At 38.8% G+C, this 22,963-nt stretch overlaps 1 protein-coding gene across 6 annotated transcripts in view; it reads right to left on the reverse strand.

The window, feature by feature from the left end:
• Positions 1-22,963, reverse strand: part of LOC137253953 (SANT and BTB domain regulator of class switch recombination) — a 474,140-nt gene that overhangs the window by 137,653 nt on the left and 313,524 nt on the right. The window contains exon 2 of one of the 6 annotated variants that reach the window (XR_010953938.1): positions 4,206-4,481. The exons of the other annotated variants lie outside the window; for them this stretch is intronic. The gene's annotated coding sequence lies outside the window, so the exon portion shown is untranslated. Of the gene's footprint in view, positions 1-4,205; positions 4,482-22,963 lie in introns of those variants that run through there. 6 annotated transcript variants of the gene reach the window in all.

The raw sequence follows: 22,963 nt of genomic DNA on the forward strand, positions 1-22,963 counted from the left end.
GTGACAAAAAAAATTTAAATTTAGGTACATTCGATTATTGAATACAAAAACAAAAACGTTTCAACAGCAATATATCGGCACTCTGATGTTTGGGAATGTACCTAGCCTTTTGAGTAATTGATTTTTTTTTATTTAATTTTTTTTCCGCTTTGTTAAAAGAAAAATTCTAGTTTGTTGCATGCACGGTATAATTTCTACATACAAGTAGATTTTTGGATGCAATAGTAAATCGTAAGCGCTTATCGAGGCGAATATATACATGCAACATGTAGGGCGAATGGTATATGACCGTTGATTCAAACATATTCTCAGGTAAGTATATACACTCATTATATAAAATAATAACGATCCTCTATGGTTTCATCCTTAAGTCAAGCCAATTTTGTTTTGTATCCAAAATTAATATATCCGCTATTTTCGATTAAGTTATGGCTATGCACTGATTGTTTTGTAATCGAAGTATATCGTATTGTTCGCTTTATTTTAGTAATATTGGTATTATATCATCGCCACTATGTGAGTGTTCTACGTCCCATTTAGAGAGCTTTATCATAAATGAGCATTTATTTTCGTTAATATCTTTTGAACGACTGAAAATTTTTGTTTTCCGCCTTCGGTTTATTAATACTGAAGTCACGCCAAGTCTTTTAGGACACGTATTAGCAGTCGACCGCTGTTATAGACTTTTACAATGTATATATATATATATATATATATATATATATATATTTGGAAAATATCCAACCATGTCGAAAAAATAATATATGATAGGCAAACAAATGTGTTTGGAATTCCCATTGTTAGTAATAAAAATATCGATCACAATGCAAAATTTAAAATTGTATAGGAAATATCCTAGACGTAGTCATAAGGAAATAAAAAGAAGTTTCAATCTAATGTACATGGACATATGTTAATAAATTTATCTGGGATATAACAACCTTTGGTTAGACAACTGATCATGATGATAAATGATAGCTTAGAGGATCGCTCCAGTTGGGAGTGAACCTATCAACCAAAGTAGTATTACTCATACATATTGTTTGAGTTCACAAAGTGTACTATTGATGCTATTTCTACCTTCTGCTATTGATATAGCACACTTGTATAGCCGAACGTGTGAACATCCTGTGCTATTTTATGCATTATTGTGTGTGCTATTCACCCAATTAAACAGCTGTTTAGCGGAAGATAAAATACAAAATATAAATATAAACATAAAAATACCCAGGAGGAGCGAAAAAAGTAAAATAAGAGCTGCGATTTGTCAAAAATATACATATGACGTCATCATTGTGGAAGAGAGTAAGTAATTCAACACTTCCTTTGTGCTTTTTTTACGTGTCGATTGTAGGTGATGAAGACGAGCAGGAAGATATCGATGAAAGGTTCAGACAGAATATGCTGTTATTGCTAAACAATCGCCGAAGAGTCCATTTAGGAATTCCTAAGTCAAACCAATCAGAGCTGAATGTACACTGAAAGAAATGGTGCTACTAAAATCAACAAATTGGTTCTGTTGTTCTTGACTTAACGGAGATTCGGTGAAATTGATCGAATTATGGTTAATTCGACCGAGTTCTTTGTAAAGCGAACAAATTAATTTAGTCATTTCAACAGAAGAGAAATTGTCGCTCTTAAGTAAACAAAATTCTAGCTCCCGAAAAGCTAGCTGATGAAGAAGTGAAATTCAGAAACATGTCCTAGTAACCATTGCCGTTTGTAAACTTACAATTTTTCTCTAATATCAATAACAAAAACCATTGCATAAAGCAATATGAGCAAATCTCGCTAACTAAATACAAAATTCTATAAAATTGGCAGATTCCTAATCAATCTAACTGATTTTTTTGTTAACACAACTCATCTCAGTGGTCATTTCAACAGCGATCAACAGTCAATACATGATCAAATTTCAAAGAGAATTTTACGCTCACTGCGCTCTCTACTTTGTACTTATGTATGCTGTGTACTATATGCATGCACATATTTACGTATGTACATATATTGCCGCCGCCGTGGTGTGATGGTAGCGTGCTCCGCCTACCACACCGAAGACCCTGTGTTCACACCCCGGGCAAAGCAACATAAAAATTTTAGAAATAAGATTAGAAGATCATTTTTCTAATCGGGGTCGGCCCTCGGCAAGTATTCCGAGTGTATTTCTGCCATGAAAAGATCTCAGTGAAAACTCATCTGCCTTGCAAATGCCGCAACATAGGTACTTTCGTACAAAGCTGTCGCAACAACTTTTTTGTTCATTTGGCTACTAAAACGGTCAATCACGAATCAACGATTTGTGCGCAGTTGATTCAACATCTTGTTGCGATGGATAAGTATTGACAGAAATTTCGGTTGAATTGACCCATATTTCGGTTGATTTTACCAGTCTTTTTCTTACAGTGTATTGGAGCATTTAGATGAAAATAGATTTTGCCAAATGCTGAGCCTAAACCACGGAGTTTGACCACCTTTTTAACCTAGTAAAGATGATGATGTGTTTCGGAGTGATAACAAAACAGTAGAACTTCAGATTGAATTTCAGCTTATACTCGTACTTTATAGGGTGAGATCTTCAGGTGAAGGACTTTCGATCGGTAAAATGGCATCTTTGTTTGGTGTTGGATATGGCGGTACTATTCAAATTGTAACTAGACGAGTTTTTCAAGCCATACTCAATTTAAAGGTTGAATTTTTATTCTGGCCTAATGATAGGGAGCGTTTAAAGTTGATTGCACACACAGAAAAAGAAATGCCTGGATGTGTTGGATACATTGATGGCTCCGAAATTAAATTGGCCGAGGCACCCGAAGTCATCATGAGATCTTCTTTTCCCGTAAACGCCAGTACTCCATCAAAATTCAAGTAATTTGTGATTATCGCTTACGCATAAGGCAAGCTAAGCAAAAATGTTTTCGGACTCCTTGCTCTCAAAACACCCACATAGGTTTTTGTCGACATCGCAATGGATTGGTACCCCATTCCGCCAAAATAGTACAGAATACACTAGAAAGGAGGGAGAAAAATTTAACAAATACTTCTCAAAATATCGCGTGCGAATTGAAAATTGTTTCGGGGCTATGAAAGAAAAATTCCCTAGCCTGAAAGAACTCAAGTTCAGATTGCACACAATACAAAATAAAAGAGATTGCAATGATTGGATAATGGTATGCTGTATTTTGCATAACATTTTCATAAGCTTCTAAAACCAGGATCAAGAATGTAGTTTAGAGCCAACTGCCAACTTTTTGCCGTTAACGAACCTTAGGGATAGTTTAATAAACTTTATTCAAAATGAACCCAATAATTAATGCTACTATCAAACTACTCCATCATGTCAATAAAAGCTTGTTGTTCCAAAAATTTTTACTTATAGCAGAGCTTGCAACCCAAATCCACTTGTAACATTTTTTACCCTGAAGAATAGGCACAGATACAAATTCACATTCTGAATCTAAAAAAAATTTTCATAGCACTCCCATATGTCCTCACATTCATATAAAATGTGCCTGAATTTCTAAAGGTACAAAGAAAAATCACTTCCATATGAAGTCAAGCCACTTCGCTATGATATTAAAATTTACACTAACAAATTGACAAGAAAAAGTTTTAAAAAAATTTTGTAGCACTGAAAAAGGTTTTGTATATATTAAACTTTGTGTGTGTTTTTATTAATAAAAAGAGTTAAACTAAAAAATATTTTCATACGTATGTATATGAGGACATGATTTAATGAAGTTTTTCCTTTAAACTTGAGTTTCAATTCCTCCATAGCCAAACCCTCTTGCATTTCAAGTTCAAGAATTTTTAACTTTTCATGGCTTTGGAGTTGCTTTTCTTTAAAATTTTCTTCATTTCGTGCCTGCCTTTCCTTTAGCTCAAACTCCCTTTGCTTAAATTCATTATCCCTTATGACCAACTCCTTCCCTCTTGCTATAGTGTCTGCCTCCAATTTCTGCTTCATGAATGCCATTGCTTCAGCTTGCACCTTCATAATGTATGCTGTTGGACTCTGGGAGCTCGTGGTTGGTGTCATGCTAAAAGAGCATACCGGAATATGAGAGCTTTCTGTAATCTGTACCGGTCTTTGCGATTCGGTTTCAATTATTTGGGACTCTTCAGTCACTTCGGTCATTTGGCCCTCTTCAATTAAATTTGCCATTGTGTCATCGATTACGGAAGACTCGCAAATCAGGCTTCCAAAAATGCCATCCAGCTCTTAAACAATGTGCAAATTTTTAGCAAAGTTCCTTGGAAAAAACTGTTGGCTATTGAAATTAATCAGCAAAGGAATATTTTAAGAACCTATATACCTATAATGGTATTGCCGGTCATGCTCCCTGTTCCCGCCGATCCCTCCCATGCTTTGGCTTTATTGTAGCCCGACATCATGTTGCGCACCTTTGCACGCACCAGCTTCCACTTCATTGTGACATTCTGCTCCTCGCCAAATCGCTTATAGTAAACTTCAGCGACGGCTTCTGCAAAATAAACATATGCACGTATGTACACTGAAACAAAAAGACTGGTAAAATCAACCGAAATACGGGTCAATTCAACCGAAATTTCTGTCAATTTTTATCCATCGCAACAAGATGTTAAAATAACTGCGCACAAATCGTTGATTCGTAATTGACCGTTTTAGTAGTAAAATGAACAAAAAAAGTTGTAAATAAATGTAAGTCGCGATAACCTCCGAAGATATTTTAGGCCGAGCTTCTCTTCCAATTTGCATCGTGCTCCTCTTGATTTTCCCTACAAATTTGCCGGCCGGGACCTACATGTATTATGCCGACTCCGAACGGCATCTGCAAGGCAGACTAGTTTTCACTGAGAGCTTTTCATGGTAGAAGTACACTCGGAGCGCTTGCCAAACACTGCCCAGGGGTGACCCCGCTTAGAAAAATTTTCTTCTAATTGAAAAACCTTATTTCTAAAATTTTGATGTTGCTTTGCCCGGGGTGCGAACCCAGGGCATACGGTGTGGCAGGCGGAGCACACTACCATCACACAACGGTAGCACTTATTAATTACATCAAATATGATGGCACACATTAAACATTATACACTTTATTATTTTGTTTTATTAAAAGCACTTTCACCAAATTTTATATTTTATAATTTATTTAATTTAGTTTTGAACTTCGCTTTGCAAATAGAAATGAAAATAGTAGTCACAAAACTGATTCTCAATTATTTTAGTTGCAGCTCAGCTCATTCTCAATTTCTCCTCTCGCATGTAGTTGCCACACTTGATTGCTTCGAACAAAGCTTGCAGTATAAATGTTTGACGTAACATTTTAAAAAGAGTACTTGTAAGTTATAGAAAAGTAAAGAATTAAAGCGCAGGAAGGTAATTCACCACTAGAGTAACTTTACATGTAATTCGGCAAGTTTAATTTTTGAAACACTTTAAGTTGAAACGATTCCAAAACAACTCAAACTTGTATGTTGTCGGAGACATCAACATAAAAAAAGGATGTTTTTATTATCTTATTAAATTCGTTCGCTTGAGTGAAAATTCATAAAAACTTGAACAAAATGTTACTAACTTTGGAAAAATCCTGTTCGTTCAAACAAAACTTTTGCAACAAGAGGGCGCAATTTTGCCTTTCGCTTGGACGAGAAGTTGCAAAATTGTACCGGATAGATAGGTATAGATGGTACCTCATAATTTTTGCACAGTACATTCAAAAAAGTTTTTTTTTTGTTTTGTATTGATAACTGAAAAACTAGTTTTTTGTTGTTTTCCCATTTTGTGTGTTTTTTCGATTTGATGGTTTTCTTATTTTGGTGTTTTTTTTTTTTTTTTAACAAGTGGCACCATCGTCATAAGTACAAAGTAGAGAGCGCAGTGCGCGTAAAATTCTCTTTAAAATTTGCTCATGTATTGATAGTTGATCGCCGTTGAAATTACCTGTAGGATCAGTTGTGTTAACAGAAAAATCAGTTAGATTGACCAGGAATCTGTCAATTTTACAGAATAAATTATAAAATTAAAAATTGCTTGAAATAAATGTTTTCATACATTTAAAAGCGATACGGGCAATCCCCGGTTAACTCATATTTACAGAATTTTGTTAACTTAAGAGCGACAATTTCTCTTCTGTTGAAATGACTAAACTAATTTTTTCGTTTGACAAAGAACTCGGTCGAATTATCCATAATTCGATAAATTTCACCGAATCTCCGTTAAGTCAAGAACAACAGAACCGATTTTTTGATTTTACTAGCACCATTTCTTTCAGTGTATATATGTATGTGGGATAATTAAACAGTTTAGTTCATTGTTTAATTGAAGAATTATTAAATATTTTAACTTAGAATTTAAATAAAGTACATTGGTAATTAAGATAGAAGTATAAAAGTTTTAAAATATAATCGTGAGAGTTATCTAAATTTAATTATATCCGAGAGCAAGTGCGCACAATCAGAACTGGTACATTTTTACGACCTTTTCGCTTTTACATTTCAACTTCAACTGCACTTTCGTGATGGACGCCACTTGCCATCGGCTCCTTGGACGTTGCCACCCTTTCTCTATTGCTTGTAGTTACCAGACTCTCCTGCATACTATACTTACTACCTGTTCTCATTCCCACATTCGGCGATTCTGACGGGTTATTCGACCTGAATGACGAATGCCATTGTTTCATAAACTCAGAGACTGTGGTTGCTTTATTTGGTCCTTCCTGATTTCCCACCTTCTCTACCTCGTACCTTCCGTGGTTTAACTTGGCGGTCACCTTGTACGGCCGAGGAATTTGGGCTTTAATTTTAGACTGGTTCCAAATTGGGTTGAAAGCTTTACGGTTTTCTATTTGAATAATGTTAATGTTGTCTTGCGCAGTCTTTCTTACTAAATTTCTTTCTTCGTTTAATTCATCAATTACTGTATCATTTAGCATTTCTCGTAAATCCAGATGTTCTACTGTTTTCATTTCTAAACCTGTTAAAATTTTAAATGGCGTAATTTTCGTACTTCGAGGAGCAGTATTATTGATTATTTGTTGCACTTTATCTACATGGCTATACCAGTGGGCCGAGGTTGCATGACTTAACTTTGAAATCATCGGCACAACTATTTTATAGACCCGCTCCACTTGGCCGTTACTCCGAGGTACCCATGTAGCTATTTGTAGGTGCTGAATCTTTTCTCGCTCACAGTATTCCCTAAACAGATTCGAGGTAAATGCGCTCCCCCTATATGACACTATTCACTTAGGATTTCCAAACGGAGCTGCTTGTTTTTGTAGTCGATCGACTACCTCCTACATTTTAAAGGGTCGTCTATCAAAAGACAGTAAGCACGGCTTAGCGCATCAACGTGTTTCATCCGCGTACCTGGCCTGTGCTCTATAACGTAGTTGTATTCCCGCAAATACATCGCCCATCTCATTATCCTATCTTGAACGTCCATTTTTTTTACGGTCATCGCAAATGCATTGCAATCAGTCAAAATTTTAAATCGAACATCTTTCAAATAGCACCTCCATATTTGTAATGCTTTAACTACAGCTAGTACTTCGAGTTCATAAGAACTGTACCTTTCTTCGGTTGGCGAAGTTCTGCGACTCATAAATTCAACAGGATGAAGTGCTTGGTCTTCGGAATCTTTTTGAAATTGCCACATAGCCATACTTAGATGCATCCGCATGTACTTTAATATCAGCTCCTTGGTTAAATAACTTCAAGGCCGGCGCGGCTTCTTATTTGATGATATTGGAAAATTTTCAATGGCCACTGTTTTTTCATTCGAAGGCAAAATTTTTCCATTTTCTACTATATAGCCTAAAAAGTTTATTTTCTTCTTTAAAAACTGTGATTTCGACCATTTTATACTCAACCCGTTCTCACTCGCATATTTCATCACAATTTCTAGCCTACGGAGACCTTCTTCTTCATCCTTTGCTGGAATCACTATGTCGTCCATATAAACTATGACTATTCCCTGTTTTAATAAGTCTTGAAAAATAGCTTGCACATAGCGATAAAACACTGCCGGGGAATTCGAGATTCCGAATGGAACAAAACAAAACTCGAACTGCCCATTTTGCGTAACAAATGAGGTATACTTTGTGGAACCTGATTCGATCGGCACATGAAAAAATCTATTTTTCAAATCGAAGCTTGAAAAAACTTTTGCCCCTGGCAATCTATCCAAAACCTCGTCAATTCTAGTCATCGGAAAATTGCCCCTGATTATTTTCTCATTTATTTTTCGGAAGTCACAACACAACCGTTTGGATCCATCTTTTTTCGAAGTGACCACTAATGGCGAATCATACGCCGTACTTCGCTTAATGACACCTTCTTTAAGCCAACTTGAGACCTGTTCGTCAACCCAACATTGATCAGCGTACGACATACGACGCGGTCGCTGATAGATCAATATTTCATCCGTCAAAATTAATTTCGTCTGAACCGGCAAACTGTTTGGCTTTTTTGGAATATAGCTCGCTATCAACTTTTCCTGCTTTAGATACACTTAAATGCGATAAATCTATTTCCACACTTGATTTATGTTGCTCAAAATCCGTGTTCAAACACAACGCATGGAATTCTTTTAGCAAAAGATTTTTGTCTTTTGCAACTTTACTTCACCCCAGATAGTTTTTATTTCCTACTGTATTGTTTGCATTGCTCTTTGAAACAACGATACTTCCGCTACTGATGTCCCCTGCTACCCCTGTACCAGGTTTATTTCCCACCTTGACAATATCTGCGCAAACCGATGACTTATCATCAGCCTTCCACAGCACAACATCACCCACCTTAGCAGTTTTACGATTTGGCGTTACAGCCACCTATTTTTCTAAACTACGGAACTCTATTCCGTCTTGCCTAGCGACCAATTCAAAGTTTTTCAATACGTCGCTTCCAATTATTGCCGCATACGGCAGATCACGCTCCCGAACTACGTGAAAAGTTATTTTCATTAAAACTTCATCTACATAAATGCGAGCATTGAAACTACCCAATGTCGTGAGCTGGCCTCTGCCTACTCCGTATATTTGTATTTTTTCTTTTGAAATTTCTACATCACCTAGCATCATTAGGGTATCGTACCTCATTACCGAAAATTTACTACCGGTATCCACCAGTGCACTGAATGTAAAATCATTTAATGTTAAAATAAATAAATGTAAGGCGCGATAACCTCCGAAGAGATCTAAGGCCGAGCTTCTCTTCCAATTTGCGTCGTGCTCCTCTTGATTTTTCCCTACAAATTGGCCGGACGGGACCTACATGTTTTATGCCGACTCCGAACGGCATCTGCAAGGCAGATGAGTTTTCACTGAGAGCTTTTCATGGCAGAAATACAATCGGAGCGCTTGCCAGACACTGCCGAGGGGCGACCCCGCTCAGAAAAATTTTCTTCTAATTGAAAAATCTTATTTCTAAAATTTTGATGTTGCTTTGCCCGGGAGTTGAACCCAGGGCATACGGTGTGATAGGCGGAGCACGCTACCATCACACCACGGTGGCCGCCAATTCATTTAATGTTACTTCCAAAAAAAAAAGAGTTCATCTAAAAGTTGCGAATGCTTTTTTGCTCTTCCATAACTTAACACATTTATTTGCTCTGATTTTACGTCTTTTACGTTTACCTCTTGCCCTTACATTGGTGCGAGTAATGTCCTATCTGCTTACATTTGAAGCATTTGACGCTGCTGGTACTGCTACCACTAGCACTAGCGCCACTAGTACTTGAATTACTAACGCTAACCTTGCCCTCGCTTTGGCAATCTTTTGCAAAATGCCCCTCTTTTTCACATTTAAAACATTTACTCTTTGTTGATTGATTTTTATTATCGCGCTTATCCTCAGAAAAGTTTTGTTGCCCACCCAATCTATTTTGCGATGATTGGGCGCCCTTAACTTTTTCATAGACACGAATTTGTTCTTTCAACACCTTCAAATTCCTGGCTTGGTACATCATTGACTTATTTACTCTAGAGTCCGGTATGCCATCCCCAAAGTATTCGACAATACTTTGCTCATCAAGAAAAATTGGCTTGCCCATTTCGATTAGTGCATACAAATATTCCAACAAACTTTCTTTCACCTGCTTTTTCATATTTCTTAGCGCGCGATGTACTTCTGAAGAACACAAATTTTCACCAAACTCTTCCACAAGTTTCTGTTATGTGATGCCCAATCACAAAAGTTTCATAAATGTTGTTTTATTTTTATAAAAGCGGGGTGGAGCCGTGTGTAGAAGTCCACGAAAGTGGGGAAAGCTTCGGACCGCCATTCACCTGGGAATGGCCAGAGCGATTCTTTTGCATGCGGTTCAAGCAGCTCACTACTGCCGGTCGCTTTGCGGCCAATTATCCTCTGGGAAGCCGCTAAACATGCGGTGCGCTAATGTGGGCAGGCGACAGCCTGGCTAGGCCACTCTGACATAATCGGCTAGCCGGGGAGATCTCATCGGCAGCGTATGTACACCTCTAGGTGCGGCTGCAAGCGGGCGTCTGTCTGGGGACAAGCGGCTCGCTATATAAACCTGCAAGTAAAATTTTCACCCCCGCTGAGCGGGTTGTGCGCTGGGCTTGGGACCCGCCACGTAAAACCATACTCCAATGAAATATACCAACAATCCTCTGATAAATACACTCTCTATTGATGACGACCATGGCAAACGTTTGAAGGACAATGAATTGAGGGCATGCACCTGGAACGTCCGCTCCGTGAATGGGATTGGTACAGATGCCCGGCTGGTTGATTTCCTCGTCAAAGCAAAATATGATATCACCGCCATCCAAGAAATGCGTTGGACGAAGCAAGGAAGAAAGAAGATCAAAAATTGTGACATCTATTGGAGCGGCCATACGAATAAGCGCAGTTTCGGCGTCGGATTCGTGGTGGGAGAGGGACTGTCGCCAAGTTCTGGCGTCCACGCCTGTGGATGAGCGCCTCGCCGCTATCCGAATAAAAGCAAAATTGTTTAATATGTCGTTCATCTGCACCCATGCGCCGACAGAGGAGTGAGACGACGAGCGCTGCCCCCGTCGTGATATAAAAGTCGTGCTTGGCGACTTTAATGCCAAGTGGACAAAGAAGGTGTTTTTGGCCCTACAGTCGGAAAGTTCAACCCACACAATGAAACTTCTCCTAACGAACTGAGGCTGATTGACTTTGCCAGTGCGCGAAACATGGTCATATCCAGCACGAGGTACATGCATAAAAAGATACATCAAGCTACATGGCTGTCTCCTGATCGAAATACTCTCAATCAGATCGATCACGTTGTTATAGACGGACGGCATGCCTCCAGTGTTTTAGATGTGAGAACGGTCCGAGGACCTAACATCGACTCGGACCATTATCTCGTTGCAGCCAAAATACGCACCCGCCTCAACGCGGCTAAAACCAAGGAACAAAAAACACAAGGAAAGCTAGACATTGAAAAGCTTCAATTACAACAGACTGCCAATGATTTCGCAACTCGACTCTCACACCTGCTCTCTGAGAGCACAACTCAACCTGAAGGAATACAGGAGCAGTGGGAGCATATCTCCAGAGCACTTCGTACTGCCGCCGAGGAAAAAATTGGTTACCGGCGGCCACGAAAAAAACACTGGTACGATGAAGAATGCCGCATTGCAATCGAAAGAAAAGACGCTGCCTACAGGGCTACGTTAAAAGCGAGCTCAACAAAAGGAGTGTGTGAACGCTATCGTGAGTTGAAAAGGGAAGCGAAACGCCTTTTCAGGAAGAAAAAAGCAGAAGCAGAAAGGCGTGAGTACGAGGTGCTTGAGCTGCTAGCCACCAGGAATAACGCCCGAAAATTTTACCAAAAAATGCGGCGACAGACGGAAGGTTTTAAGACCGGGGCGAACTCCTGTAGGAACGAAAACGGCGACCTTGTAACTGATGTCCAGAGAGTACTTAGATTATGGAGGGAATACTTCTCTGTTCTCCTAAATGGAGGCAGCAATTCACCGCGCAGAGATGAAGAAACCGATCCCGCAATCGATCATGATGGAATATATGTCCCCCCGTCCGATTATGACGAAGTTAGAATAGCAATAACCAGATTGAAAAACAACAGGACCGTGGGCGCTGATGGATTGCCTGCGGAGCTATTCAAGTACGGCGGCGAGGAGTTGGTAAGGCGCATGCAGCAGCTTCTTAGCAAAATATGGGCGGACGAGTGCATGCCCGACGATTGGAATCTAAGTGTTCTTTGCCCAGTCCACAAGAAGGGGGATACTGCAAAATGCACCCACTATCGTGGAATCAGTCTTCTTAATATCGCATATAAGGTCCTTTCAAGTGTGTTGTGCGAAAGATTGAAACCCACCGTGAACCGGCTGATTGGACCTTATCAGTGCGACTTCAGACCTGGTAAATCTACCATCGATCAGATTTTCACAATGCGCCAGATCTTGGAAAAAGCCCGCGAAAATAGAATCGACACACATCTCCTCTTCGTAGATTTTAAAGCCGCCTTCGACAGCACGAAAAGGAGCTGCCTATATGCCGCTATGTTTGAATTTGGTTTCCCCGCAAAACGTATACGGCTGTGCAAAATGACGTTGAGCAACACTATCAGCTCAGTCAGAATTGGGAAGGAGCTCTCCGAGCCGTTCGAAACAAAACGAGGTTTCAGACAGGGTGACCCCCTATCGTGCGATTTCTTTAATTTGATGCTGGAGAAAATTATACTAGCTGCAGAACTTAGCCGCACTGGAACAATATTCTATAAAAGCATGCAATTACTGGCATATGTTGATGACATTGATATCATCGGCCTAAAAACCCACAAAAGAACCAGCAACAACATCAGCAGTGAAATGCAGCGAAGAATCAATCTTGCCAATAAATGCTACTTTGGACTAGGTAGGCAATTGAAAAGAAAAGTCCTCTCCCGGCGAACGAAAATAATACTCTACAAGTCACTTATCGTACCCGTCCTGTTATATGGGGCAGAAGCATGGACCATGACAACATCAGATGAAGCGGCTTTGGGAGTGTTCGAGAGAAAAGTTCTTCGAAAAATTTAAGGACCTCTACGCGTTGGCGATGGCGAGAACCGAAGAAGATTTAATGATGAGCTGTACGAGCTATACCAGACATCAACATAGTCCAGCGATTTAAAACGCAGCGGCTGCGCTGGCTAGGCCATGTTATGCGAATGAAAGATGATGCTCCGACCAAGAAAGTGTTTCCATCGGAACCCTCCTATGGAAGCAGAGGCAGAGGGCTGCCCCCACTCCCTTGGAAGGACCAGGTCGAAAACGATTTAAACTCCCTTGGTGTGACCAATTGGTGCCGGTTGGCGACTGGCGCGCTTGTTGGACGGCCATAACCGTTTAGACGGTTAAGCGCCAATTAAGTAAGTAAGTAAGATATTCATGTATAAATTTTCATGCATCGGGAAATGCCAAAATTTTGTGCCGACTGCAGCTTTCATGCTCAAGAAAAATGCAAAATTTTTGTTGAATGTTTACTTTTGATTTGCGTACAGCAGCTTCTTAGCAAAATATGGAAGGCTTAATAATACCAAAATGTAAGCTTCCGATTTCAAAGTATTTTCGAAAGTATGTATGTATTCTGTTTTTAAATACTTTTTGTATTTTTATTTGGTACTTTTATCATCACTGGGTGTGTACATTTCATAGTTATATAGTAAAACAAAAACAATGTAATAATAACAATGTAAATAAATGTTATGTTTAAAGACACAAAGTGAAAATTTCTGAAAGTGATCACCGAAAAACGTCATAATTTATTTTTGAGCCACAAAGGTATTATTCTTTAGCTATCGATAATACAAACAAATCCTCGTGTTCGATTTTTCCAATGAAAACTGTATCCTTAATTATCGCCATTTGAATCTTCTTTGTCCTTTTTCTTTTAATAGCAGCCGATAGGCTCCATCGATTTTACCAATTCAAACACCAATGTGCTTGCAATTAAAAACTCTTTAAGGACACATTTTTTATTTCTGTGAAATAAATTTCTATTTTTAAAATTGTTGCAACAACCGTGCAAAAAAAATTGTTCCGGAGCACATTTTTTCACGCAAGGAAAACCACATACGCAAAATTTTACTCTCTATGATATTCCGTTGAGAAAAAAATGGCCTACCAATGAAATATACCAACAATCCTCTGATAAATACACTCTCTATTGATGACGACCATGGCAAACGTTTGAAGGACAATGAATTGAGGGCATGCACCTGGAACGTCCGCTCCGTGAATGGGATTGGTACAGATGCCCGGCTGGTTGATTTCCTCGTCAAAGCAAAATATGACATCACCGCCATCCAAGAAATGCGTTGGACGAAGCAAGGAAGAAAGAAGATCAAAAATTGTGACATCTATTGGAGCGGCCATACGAATAAGCGCAGTTTCGGCGTCGGATTCGTGGTGGGAGAGGGACTGTCGCCAAGTTCTGGCGTCCACGCCTGTGGATGAGCGCCTCACCGCTATCCGAATAAAAGCAAAATTGTTTAATATGTCGTTCATCTGCACCCATGCGCCGACAGAGGAGTGAGACGACGAGCGCTGCCCCCGTCGTGATATAAAAGTCGTGCTTGGCGACTTTAATGCCAAGTGGACAAAGAAGGTGTTTTTGGCCCTACAGTCGGAAAGTTCAACCCACACAATGAAACTTCTCCTAACGAACTGAGGCTGATTGACTTTGCCAGTGCGCGAAACATGGTCATATCCAGCACGAGGTACATGCATAAAAAGATACATCAAGCTACATGGCTGTCTCCTGATCGAAATACTCTCAATCAGATCGATCACGTTGTTATAGACGGACGGCATGCCTCCAGTGTTTTAGATGTGAGAACGGTCCGAGGACCTAACATCGACTCGGACCATTATCTCGTTGCAGCCAAAATACGCACCCGCCTCAACGCGGCTAAAACCAAGGAACAAAAAACACAAGGAAAGCTAGACATTGAAAAGCTTCAATTACAACAGACTGCCAATGATTTCGCAACTCGACTCTCACACCTGCTCTCTGAGAGCACAACTCAACCTGAAGGAATACAGGAGCAGTGGGAGCATATCTCCAGAGCACTTCGTACTGCCGCCGAGGAAAAAATTGGTTACCGGCGGCCACGAAAAAAACACTGGTACGATGAAGAATGCCGCATTGCAATCGAAAGAAAAGACGCTGCCTACAGGGCTACGTTAAAAGCGAGCTCAACAAAAGGAGTGTGTGAACGCTATCGTGAGTTGAAAAGGGAAGCGAAACGCCTTTTCAGGAAGAAAAAAGCAGAAGCAGAAAGGCGTGAGTACGAGGTGCTTGAGCTGCTAGCCACCAGGAATAACGCCCGAAAATTTTACCAAAAAATGCGGCGACAGACGGAAGGTTTTAAGACCGGGGCGAACTCCTGTAGGAACGAAAACGGCGACCTTGTAACTGATGTCCAGAGAGTACTTAGATTATGGAGGGAATACTTCTCTGTTCTCCTAAATGGAGGCAGCAATTCACCGCGCAGAGATGAAGAAACCGATCCCGCAATCGATCATGATGGAATATATGTCCCCCCGTCCGATTATGACGAAGTTAGAATAGCAATAACCAGATTGAAAAACAACAGGACCGTGGGCGCTGATGGATTGCCTGCGGAGCTATTCAAGTACGGCGGCGAGGAGTTGGTAAGGCGCATGCAGCAGCTTCTTAGCAAAATATGGGCGGACGAGTGCATGCCCGACGATTGGAATCTAAGTGTTCTTTGCCCAGTCCACAAGAAGGGGGATACTGCAAAATGCACCCACTATCGTGGAATCAGTCTTCTTAATATCGCATATAAGGTCCTTTCAAGTGTGTTGTGCGAAAGATTGAAACCCACCGTGAACCGGCTGATTGGACCTTATCAGTGCGACTTCAGACCTGGTAAATCTACCATCGATCAGATTTTCACAATGCGCCAAATCTTGGAAAAAGCCCGCGAAAATAGAATCGACACACATCTCCTCTTCGTAGATTTTAAAGCCGCCTTCGACAGCACGAAAAGGAGCTGCCTATATGCCGCTATGTTTGAATTTGGTTTCCCCGCAAAACGTATACGGCTGTGCAAAATGACGTTGGGCAACACTATCAGCTCAGTCAGAATTGGGAAGGAGCTCTCCGAGCCGTTCGAAACAAAACGAGGTTTCAGACAGGGTGACCCCCTATCGTGCGATTTCTTTAATTTGATGCTGGAGAAAATTATACTAGCTGCAGAACTTAGCCGCACTGGAACAATATTCTATAAAAGCATGCAATTACTGGCATATGTTGATGACATTGATATCATCGGCCTAAAAACCCACAAAAGAACCAGCAACAACATCAGCAGTGAAATGCAGCGAAGAATCAATCTTGCCAATAAATGCTACTTTGGACTAGGTAGGCAATTGAAAAGAAAAGTCCTCTCCCGGCGAACGAAAATAATACTCTACAAGTCACTTATCGTACCCGTCCTGTTATATGGGGCAGAAGCATGGACCATGACAACATCAGATGAAGCGGCTTTGGGAGTGTTCGAGAGAAAAGTTCTTCGAAAAATTTAAGGACCTCTACGCGTTGGCGATGGCGAGAACCGAAGAAGATTTAATGATGAGCTGTACGAGCTATACCAGACATCAACATAGTCCAGCGATTTAAAACGCAGCGGCTGCGCTGGCTAGGCCATGTTATGCGAATGAAAGATGATGCTCCGACCAAGAAAGTGTTTCCATCGGAACCCTCCTATGGAAGCAGAGGCAGAGGGCTGCCCCCACTCCCTTGGAAGGACCAGGTCGAAAACGATTTAAACTCCCTTGGTGTGACCAATTGGTGCCGGTTGGCGACTGGCGCGCTTGTTGGACGGCCATAACCGTTTAGACGGTTAAGCGCCAATTAAGTAAGTAAGTAAGATGTTCATGTATAAATTTTCATGCATCGGGAAATGCCAAAATTTTGTGCCGACTGCAGCTTTCATGCTCAAGAAAAATGCAAAATTTTTGTTGAATGTTTACTTTTGATTTGCGTACAGCAGCTTCTTAGCAAAATATGGAAGGCTTAATAATACCAAAATGTAAGCTTCCGATTTCAAAGTATTTTCGAAAGTATGTATGTATTCTGTTTTTAAATACTTTTTGTATTTTTATTTGGTACTTTTATCATCACTGGGTGTGTACATTTCATAGTTATATAGTAAAACAAAAACAATGTAATAATAACAATGTAAATAAATGTTATGTTTAAAGACACAAAGTGAAAATTTCTGAAAGTGATCACCGAAAAACGTCATAATTTATTTTTGAGCCACAAAGGTATTATTCTTTAGCTATCGATAATACAAACAAATCCTCGTGTTCGATTTTTCCAATGAAAACTGTATCCTTAATTATCGCCATTTGAATCTTCTTTGTCCTTTTTCTTTTAATAGCAGCCGATAGGCTCCATCGATTTTACCAATTCAAACACCAATGTGCTTGCAATTAAAAACTCTTTAAGGACACATTTTTTATTTCTGTGAAATAAATTTCTATTTTTAAAATTGTTGCAACAACCGTGCAAAAAAAATTGTTCCGGAGCACATTTTTTCACGCAAGGAAAACCACATACGCAAAATTTTACTCTCTATGATATTCCGTTGAGAAAAAAATGGCCTACATTATTGTGTTAAATTTTGATGGTATAATTAAGAACATTTAGGATTTCCTTTTCTTGCTATCGCAATGTAACACGCTTTTATTAGAACAATTAGGACTGTGATATAAACTATAAGATTTAATAATTTAGGTGTAAAGTTTTAATGTTAAAAATATATAATTATGTACAATATAGAATTTTTTTGTCGCAGACGAAAAAGCCTAATTATCGTTAAAGGTTACAATGAACTTATAAAGTGTTATATTTTTTAGAGTCAATTTATTGTTTACTTTTTAGTTAATTTTATTAACCAATAATAAAAGCTTATTTCTAAAAAAAGTTTTTTTTCTTTAATTTGATTTTTTACTTTTTAGTTAATTTTATTAACAATAATAAAAGCTTAATTTTAAAAAGGTTTTTTATACTCAGTTGAGCAGAGCTCACAGAGTATATTAAGTTTGATTGGATAACGGTTGGTTGTACATATATAAAGGAATCGAGATAGATATAGACTTCCATATATCAAAATAATCAGGATCGAAAAAAAATTTGATTGAGCCATGTCCGTCCGTCCGTCCGTTAACACGATAACTTGAGTAAATTTTGAGCTATCTTGATGAAATTTGGTATGTAGGTTCCTGAGCACTCATCTCAGATCGCTATTTAAAATGAACGATATCGGACTATAACCACGCCCACTTTTTCGATATCGAAAATTTCGAAAAACAGAAAAAGTGCGATAATTCATTACAAAAGACCGATAAAGCGACGAAACTTGGTAGATGAGTTGAACTTATGACGCAAAATAGCAAATTAGTAAAATTTTGGACAATAGGCGTGGCACCGCCCACTTTTAAAAGAAGGTAATTTAAAACTTTTGCAAGCTGTAATTTGGCAGTCGTTGAAGATATCATGATGATCTTATTACTATATGTACGCCTAATAAAAATTAGCAAAATCGGAGAAGGACCACGCCCACTTTTAAAAAAAAATTTTTTTTAAAGTAAAATTTTAACAAAAAATTTAATATCTTTACAGTATATAAGTAAATTATGTCAAGATTCAACTCCAGTAATGATATGGTGCAACAAAATACAAAAATAAAAGAAAATTTAAAAATGGGCGTAGCTCCGCCCTTTTTCATTTAATTTGTCTAGGATACTTTTAACGCTATAAGTCGAAAAAAAATTAACCAATCCTTTTGAAATTTGGTAGGGGCATAGATTTTATGGCGCTAACTGTTTTCTGTGAAAATGGGCGAAATCGGTTGATGTCACGCTCAGTTTTTATACACAGTCGTCCGTCTGTCCTTCTGCATGGCCGTTAACACGATAACTTGAGAAAAAATCGATATATCTTTACTAAACTCAGTTCACGTACTTATCTGAACTCACTTTATCTTGGTATGAAAAATGAACGAAATCCGACTATGACCACGCCCACTTTTTCGATATCGAAAATTACGTAAAATGAAAAAAATGCCATAATTCTATACCAAATACGAAAAAAGGGATGAAATATGGTAAGGATTGTTTTATTGACGCGAAATATAACTTTAGAAAAAACTTTATAAAATGGTTGTGACACCTACCATATTAAGTAGAAGAAAATGAAAAAGTTCTGCAGGGCGAAATAAAAAACCCTTAAAATCTTGGCAGGTATTACATATATAAATAAATTAGCGGTATCCAACAGATGATGTTCTGGGTCACCCTGGTCCACATTTTGGTCGATATCTGGAAAACGCCTTCACATGTACAACTACCACCACTCCCTTTTAAAACTCTCATTAATACCTTTAATTTGATACCCATATCGTACAAACTCATTCTAGAGTCACCCCTGGTCCACCTTTATGGCGATATTTCGAAAAGGCGAACACCTATAGAACGAAGGCCCACTCCCTTTTAAAAATACTCATTAACACCTTTCATTTGATACCCATATCGTACAAACAAAGTCTAGAGTCACCCCTGGTCCAGAAAGGCCCACTCCCTCTTAAAATACTCATTAACTCCTTTCGTTTGATACCCATATTGCACAAACGAATTCTAGAGTCACCCCTGGCCCACCTTTATGGCGATATCTCGAAACGGCGTCCACCTATGGAACTAAGGATTACTCCCTTTTAAAATACTCATTAACACCTTTCATTTGATACCCATATCGTACAAACGCATTCTAGAGTCACACCTGGTCCATCTTTATGGCGATATCTCGAAAAGGCGTCCACCTATAGAACTAAGGCCCACTCCCTCTTAAAATACTCATTAACTCCTTTCGTTTGATACCCATATTGCACAAACGAATTCTAGAATCACCCCTGGTCCACCTTTATGGCGATATCTCGAAAAGGGGTCCACCTATAGAACTAAGCCCCACGCCCTTTTAAAATAATCATTAACACCTTTCATTTGATACCCATATCATACAAACAAATTCTAAAGTCACCCCTGGTCCACCTTTATGGCGATATCTCGAAAAGGCGAACACCTATAAAACGAAGGCCCACTCCCTTTTAAAAATACTCATTAACACCTTTCATTTGATACCCATATCGTACAAACAAAGTCGTCCACCTTTATTGCGATACCTCGAAAATGCGTCCACCTATAGAACTAAGGCCCACTCCCTCTTAAAATACTCATTAACTCCTTTCGTTTGATACCCATATTGCACAAACGAATTCTAGAGTCACCCCTGGCCCACCTTTATGGCGATATCTCGAAACGGCGTCCACCTATAGAACTAAGGCCCACTTCCTTTTAAAATACTCATTAACACCTTTCGTTTGATGCCCATATTGTGCAAACAAATTCTAGGGTCACTCCTGGTCCACCTTTATGGCGATATCTCGAAACGGCGTCCACCTATGGAACTAAGGATTACTCCCTTTTAAAATGCTCATTAACACCTTTCATTTGATACCCATATCGTACAAACGCATTCTAGAGTCACCCCTGGTCCATCTTTTACGGCGATATCTCGAAAAGGCGTCCATATATAGAACTTAGGACCACGCCCTTTTAAAATACTCATTAATACCTTTCATTTGATACCCATATCGTACAAACGCATTCTAGAGTCAACCCTGATCCACTTTTATGGCTATATCCCTAAATAGCGTCCACCTATAGAACTATGGCCCACTCCCTCATAAAATACTCTTTAATGCCTTTCATTTGATACACATGTCATACAAACACATTCCAGGGTTTCCCTCGGTTCATTTTCCTACATGGTTATTTTCCCTTATGTTGTCACCATAGCTCTCAACTGAGTATGTAATGTTCGGTTACACCCGAACTTAACCTTCCTTACTTGTTTTTCTTTAATTTTATTGTTCATTTTGTTCCCACGAGTATAGGACAAAAACGGTCCCACCCCAGAGGTCCATTGTAAAGGGATAAGGGCTTCAGTAAAACAGGGTTCGCCCTGGTACCCTGAGGCGCAACGTTAGCGATATGAAATTTGTATACACCCTCATATTATTCAGCCCTTGGCACGTGCTCACCTTGGCATTGCGTCATAAATACTAATAATAAATCAGAAAAAAATCCACATTCATAACCAACAAATTTTCTCTGTGGCAGAGATCGGCATCAGGTAACTTTTTTGATACTCTAATACAAAGCCGGCCAAAAGTTGCACATTGTGCAATTTGAGTTCGTATTTTCACACCGACACTAACGATGTGTGATCACGATCGTTTGCTTTCGCTTGTCACTCACTGAAATCAACAGTGAATGCAAAAGGAAAAGTCCATGCTACTTTTTGGGCACATAATAAAAACAATATACTGCAATGTTAAAGTGACTTTTAATACGTTTTAATTAGAATTATTAAGTTCCTTTGAACATACATATTAATATTGACAATTTAAAAATTAATAATTAACAATAATTAATTAATTATTAATAAATATTGACAATTTAGTATAAATATATTTTTATACGTTCTACTTAGTTTTATTAATTTTCATAAATTTTTTTTATTGAATAACTTTATGTTTTGAAAATATATATTTCTATCTTTACATTTACTTTGTTTTATAGTTATTTCTTAATGAAAAAGTGAATTTTTTTAAGTAAATTTTTCATTGAATAAACACAAAAGTTTTATCCGACTAGCTCGACCTCCGCGTTCTTAGTTATACAAATATAAGTAAATATATTCAGGATTAGCTTGAAATCAAATAACTAAAGTCATTTTTAATTTCAAACTTCACAGTCCACATTTTCTTTTAGCACACTGTGGGGAGTTGTCACTCAATTTTTACACACACTTATGCAATTGGTTTAATATTTGTGTGGACGGCTCTGCTCTAATATATCCGCAGCAATTTGAGTATGAGTACGTATAAAACAACCAAGCGCAGCTAGCCTGATCTATTCGTTTAAGCGCCAAATACACGACACGAACATTCCCGTTATGTCATGTTTCTGCGACCTTTTCTGTCGTGTATGGTGGTGTTTGCCAGTTCGCGCAAATGTTCGCCAAAAATCAAAATATTTTAATTTTTGGCGAACATTTGCGCGAACTGTTCGTGCGTGTATGGCGAAATAGCTCATAATCGTAGTAATTTCTGAACGGAACAGACGTGCGCGGAAAAGTAAAATGGACAATACAAAATTTCTGAGTGAATTTATTGAAATGTATAAATCTTTGCCATCATTGTGGCAAGTAAAAAGCAAAGATTATTGTAATAGAATTAAAAAGAATAATGATTATGCGACTTTAATCGAAAAATTAAAAGAAGTAGATCCTGATGCCACAAAGGATACAGTCATAAAAAAAATAAGTTGTTTGCGGGCGCAATACCGGCGTGAATCAAAAAAAAGAGAGATAGTTTGAAGTCTGGTGCTGGTGCTGAGGATGAATATGTTCCTACTCTTTGGTGCTATGATTTGCTATGCTTTTTGAAAGATCAAGAAGAACCTTTTTTTGCGATCTTCTCTCTTTTTTTACGCTTAATTGCCACAGCGAGCAATATTGCTGCAGCTTAATTGTTGTCCGTATTCATCGCTGTCTGAAAGAGAACTAATGTTCGGCCAAAAGTTCGTATGGTGTATGGCCAAAGCTGCGAACAAGATTGCGGAATGTTCGCGGAAATGTTCGTGTCGTGTATTTGGCGCTTTACATGCAAAAATTATTGTGTAAGTATAAGCTATGATGCATATGGATACAGGCTACAACGGTCTCTCACGAACTATTCTAGTGTTTGGTTTGTTTTCGTATGAAATTTTAATTGAAATACGAAGCAAAAGTTTGCTTCGAAGGGTGAATTTCAAAGCGCAACTGCTAGCTCAGTTAATCAGTTATCAGCTGAGTGAAAGAAATTGTGCTTTTGAAAATGTCAACAACCCAT

Source organism: Eurosta solidaginis, chromosome 5 (assembly GCF_040869045.1).
Source record: "Eurosta solidaginis isolate ZX-2024a chromosome 5, ASM4086904v1, whole genome shotgun sequence".
Taxonomy (NCBI): Eukaryota; Metazoa; Arthropoda; class Insecta; order Diptera; family Tephritidae; genus Eurosta; species Eurosta solidaginis.